Source organism: Micropterus dolomieu, linkage group LG19 (genome assembly GCF_021292245.1).
Source record: "Micropterus dolomieu isolate WLL.071019.BEF.003 ecotype Adirondacks linkage group LG19, ASM2129224v1, whole genome shotgun sequence".
NCBI classification, from domain to species: domain Eukaryota; kingdom Metazoa; phylum Chordata; class Actinopteri; order Centrarchiformes; family Centrarchidae; genus Micropterus; species Micropterus dolomieu.
In genome coordinates, this window is record NC_060168.1 from 24,399,611 (window position 1) to 24,405,213 (window position 5,603).

Sequence of the window (5,603 nt, forward strand, 5' to 3'; positions counted from 1 at the left end):
CTTGACATCATCTCTCCTAAGTTTCTTAAATTAATTGTTGATTCAGTAGGGCCAGGATTGGTGTCCTTTGTTAATAAGTGCCTCCTTACCGGCTCCATCCCTGCTGCCCTTAAGGAGGCCACTGTCACTCCGCTACTCAAGAAGCCTTCACTGGATCCTGCCGTGTTAAATAACTTCCGTCCTATCTCTGTATTGCCTTTTGCTTCGAAGGTGTTAGAAAAAGTTGTTTTTGACCAACTCCAGCTCTTTCTAAAATGCAATGATATTTCTGAAAAATTTCAATCTGGTTTTAAGTCTGCTCACAGTACTGAATCTGCCCTGTTGAGAGTTTTAAATGACATCTATCGTTCCACAGACACTGGTGACTCGGTGGCTCTTGTTCTTCTGGATCTATCAGCAGCTTTTGATACGATCGACCACTCTATCCTGATATCCAGACTAGAGTATGATGTGGGGCTAAAAGGTATCGTCCTCCAGTGGTTCCAGTGGTTGGGGCGGCTGTGGCTCAGGAGGTAGAGCGGGTTGGCCGTTAATTGGAAGGTCGGCGGTTCAATCCCTAGTTGCATGTCGAAGTGTCCTTGGGCAAGATACTGAACCCCGAATTGCCCCTGGCGGCTGTTCCGCTAGTGTGTGAATGAGCGAGAATGTTAGTTTCTGTTTGAGCACTTAGGCTCAGTGTATGAATGTGTGTGAGTGGTGAATGCAGATGTAGTGTAGACTAGAAAGGCGCTATACAAGTACAGAGCATTTACATTCCAGTCTTCTCTCTCGGGTTGTACTCAAATGTACGTTCCACTCAAGAGAAATGATCCCTCTGCCCTTTCATCATTATTAGGTTGTCTAGATGAAGTAAAATTTTGGCTGGACCAAAATTTTTTATTTTTAAATGAAAACAAAACAGAGATCATTGTTTTCGGGTCCACTGTTAATCCCCAGGCTGCCACCTTCGACCTAGGCAGACTATCGGCTTTTAGATCTTCAAATGTACGGAACCTGGGCGTTCAACTGGATGAGTCTTTAAACTTTGATAAACAAATCTCCTCCATAATAAGCTCTAGTTTTTATCAACTGCGTCTGTTGTCAAAAATCAAACCTTTTCTTAATCCTAAAACTCTTGAGATGGCTGTTCATGCTTTTATCACCACACGTGTAGATTACTGCAATTCACTTTACTGCGGTATCTCGAAAACTCAAACTGCTCGTCTGCAATTGGTGCAAAATGCCGCCGCAAGATTCCTCTCAAATAGTCGGAAAAGTGACCATATCACCACAATTCTGAGGTCTCTTCATTGGTTGCCCATTAATTTCAGAATTGATTTTAAAATCCTGTTATTTGTGTACAAATCTCTATGCAACCAAGCACCGTGCTACCTATCTGAACTGCTTCAACCATATACTCCATCAAGAAGTCTGAGATCAGGTGACAAGAATCTGTTATTAGTCCCTCACTGCAGACTTAAACGCAGAGGGGATCGAGCATTTTCTGTGGTTGGGCCTCGCCTGTGGAACAATTTGCCCACAGAAGTTAGGATAGCCCCTTCAGTGATCTCTTTTAAGTCACTTTTAAAACCGTTTTCTTTGGCCTATAAATAAGGTTGTTTATATATATATATATATATATATATATATATATATATATATATATTAATTTTATTTTTTATTTTTTATTTTTTGTTAATTTTTCTCTCCTTGGAGTATGATGCTGTTTTTTCTATCTAAGTCTGATACTGGCATTTCTGTTTTTTATTGTTATTGTTGACGAGTCTGATACTGCTTTGGCTACTCCTGTTTAAAGCTGTTCTTAACTTTGCTGTACTTTTCTATGCTGTGCTGTTATGCATGGTATTATTGTCTTTTAATTCTGTTGTTCTGTAAAGCACTTTGGTCAGTCAGTGGCTGCTATAAAACGTGCTATATAAATAAAATGAATTTGAACTTGAACTTGAACATCTTTGTGGATTGAATGGCTTCAACAGAGGGGGCCTTCTTGTTTCTCGCTAGCTGGACTTGGTATATCCACCATTAAAGGACCCAAATTAGGATTGGGTGTAGAAAACGTTGACCAGGACATCCCTAATTTTCCCCCTTGGACTGGACCAATGAACAGAACTCCAGGTGTGAAAGGACCCTTAGTTAAAGCCTCATGAATTAATTTTAGGGCCCTTGGGGGAAGAAGAAGACCAAAACAAGCTGGACTCCACCAACAGTGCTGATGGTGTTTGGTCTCTGTGGATAATATCACAGAGAGGACAGTCTGGACCTGCTCTAAGAAAAGTGCAACGACATAACTTCTGCCATGAGTAGGCGCTATAGAAATAAAAGTGAATTCTTGAGGAAAGTATCTGCCTCTTTAGCAGCTAAATGTTCGACCAGCATCTTGATTTGTAGTATAGAAATAATCTCAGAACACCCCGGGTGTTCCCCTATATCTATAATCTATGACAAACATCACTGAAGCATATTGGGAGGCTCTTTGTGGAACATCCAACACCTTCTCACTCCCAGCTCATCACATATAAATGCTACACCCCTTAGCATCCCTTTTTTAACTCACCAAGTTTATTCCCAGGGCCCCGCCGTCAAATTAACAATAAGAAATATAGCCGCAAGCGGCGATTCGCGGGTATCGCCATCAAAAGAATTTCACACACAAGGTTCAATATTGTTACGAAACACATTCTTCAAGTTTTGTAACGATTGGACAAGCATTTTCTGATTGATTGATTTGTCATTCCACGTCCAGTTACGATGCATTTATAGCGCCCCCTCGTGGTGGATTTGAATGAGACTTTCAGGGTATGTGTGAGGTGCTGATGTAGACAGACTGCAAGTTTTGTGTTGATTGGACAAACAATATGCATTTTGTAGCCTGATTTGCGTTTTTTCCCCTGCAGTTTGTTTGCATTCATAGCGCCCCCGGGTGTTCGATTTGAATGAAACTTTCAGGGCATGTTTCATTTACTTATGGGGACACATCCTGAGAGATTTGTGATGATTGGAGAATGAATATGGGATTTATAGTGTAATTTCTGTAATGCTAAGCACCTTTCTTGTGCTTGTAGCGCCCCCTAGGGACGTATGTACATCAAACTGTCCAGGTATATCCGGGGCACCTATCTGAACATATCCTGTGAGTTTTGTGATGATTGGCTGATTTGTGGTCATTCATGTCCAGAGCCACGCCCCTTTCAAAGTTCATTGGTCCATATCTTGAAAAGTAATCGAGATATCAACATGCTTTATACAACTTTTAATAGGCTTGATCTAATGACAATTCACTGAAAATTTGGTGGCAAACGGAGCTACGGTCTAGGAGGAGATGGCAAAAATGTGATTTTATAGGCGGACCTTAAGGGCCCGTGTCCACCAAAGCTTTTTTCAATTCATTCCAATGGGAGCACCGCGTTTTTACTAGTTGGTCTCAGAGTGGTCAGAAGCGTGACAAGGCTCTGAGCACCTTTTTGCGCTGGGCGCTGAACGTTGAGCGTTGAAAAATGTTCAACTTTGGGAAAAACGCTGCATTCGTCACTGTCACTTTTTACCCAGCTGTCCAATCACAGTGCAGGAGGGGCGGGACAAACACTGCACCGAGCACATCCGATCTTGAACGAAGCGATGTGCCTACTTGCCGAGGTGTTTCCTCGCCCGCAAAATCTCATGAACCCATGTACAGACAGTCTGTGCTCTCATGTTTCAGCCTTCTCTTCATGCAGAGCAAGCGCCAGAGCAAGTAGGCCTACATACTTTGTGGTGACATTTTTACAATCACTCAAATTAAGTAGGCTACCCTACTTGCAACATATCGCCTCCACGGAAATTATGTATCATAGCAACCACAGCGTCTCGAAAAAAACCCTCCAAAACGCACCCTAGCGCTCCCAGCTAGGCGTTTTCAGAACAGCAGGTGGCGCTTCCAGCTGGTAAAAAATGCTTTGGTGGACACAGGCCCTAATGGTCCCAGAGGCTTTTTTGTAGAGCACATTGAGCTGCACCTCTGAGAGAAATTTCAAGTCAATCGGACTTACGGCGTGAGGGGCGTGGCCTTTCAAAGTTTGCTTTTTTATGCCTTATTTACAGCGCCACCATGTGGCCGATTGAGTTCATCTTTCTGTGGAAGCTGATGCACACCATTTCCAGTTATTCTCCCAAGTTTCATGTTTCTAGCTCATTCCAGCTCACGGGAATTTGAGCCGGCACGGCAGACAACAAATAATAATAATAACTAAAACATAGAAGGGTTTTACTGCGTAGCGGTATGAATCCTAATAACTAAAACACACAAACATAGAAGGGTTCTAACGCTATGCGGTATGAACCCTAATAACTAAAACACACAAACATAGAAGCCGTAAATACGCTACGTTAGGTTAGACTTTGTGAAATGCTCCATGTTTGGTTAGGTTTAGGTTTAGGAAAACATCAGGATTTGGGTTAAAATAATATGTTAGTTAAGTTAGATAACTTATAACTTAGCTTAAGTTGTCAAACGAAGTCAACACTGACTATTGGTCTCACACAGGAAACAAACACTGGCCTTCTGGGTCAGAGTCCGGTGTTTGTTTGACCTGCATATCCTCCGCCACCTGTGTGGATTTTGTCGCTCTTTACGTCACCAGATACTGACCTGACATTTAATGCTTGTAGTGTTGAAAAATCCCACTAACGGGGTCCCCAGTGCGTTTAAAAGACACTTGTTGTGAAAGTGTTGCGTGTGGTACCTTGGGGCAGAGTGTTGGTGGGGTAGCCGGACTCTGGCAGCTGGTAAGTAGGAAGTGTTGGCATCCCTGTGGGAGGAAATCCACCTGGCAATAGGTGGTTGAATGCTGCTAGCTGATTGGCTCCTGCTTGTTTTCGCCACCTAGCCCTTCGATTGCTGAACCACACCTGAAAAACAGCAAAAAGCATCAGTCCTCAGTCATCAGTCCTGTGAATTTCTTTTTTTCTTTCTTTCATCCTGTAAGAAAGAGTTTCAACCAGCAGGGGTCAGCACAAAATGAGGCTTTTCCGTCTTACTACATCAGAAGAGTAAAAACAAACAGAGGGGAGTGATCTTTGGCCTGGAAGAGAAAGTAAATGGTGTGTCATTGAAGTGTGTTTGCACTTATTATATGTAAATGGAGTGAGTATGGTTAATCATGCATTGTTCCTCATTGACTTGAGACCAGTGAATGCAGCCTCAACAGTATGAATAGAGGCCAAAGGGGAGGGAGATGAGGGGAGGAGGAGAGGCGTCAAAATCCCTTCACACATGACAGATCAAAGCACCCACCACACTTACAATGTGAGAGTTTTACACTGACTCCAGAGGCCTGTCACCAAACTAAACATTTTTAAAAGCCCTTCAGAACTACCTCTTCATAACATTTAAGCCATGTTAAGAGTTCCATTAATGTTGCTTGATTTTCCAGTTTGTCATTTATGAACTCATGATACAATACCTTTAGCTACATTTTAAGACTTTTTTCAAAAACACAGTAGAATTCAAGTTTTGTTTTTCAGCCTCTATAGTGTCCACAGGTCTGTCAGATTGCGTCCAACAAGAGTCTGAGAGACAAACTCGTGAGCCATGACGTGAGGGAGCACCGCTGTTAGCTGCGCTGTTA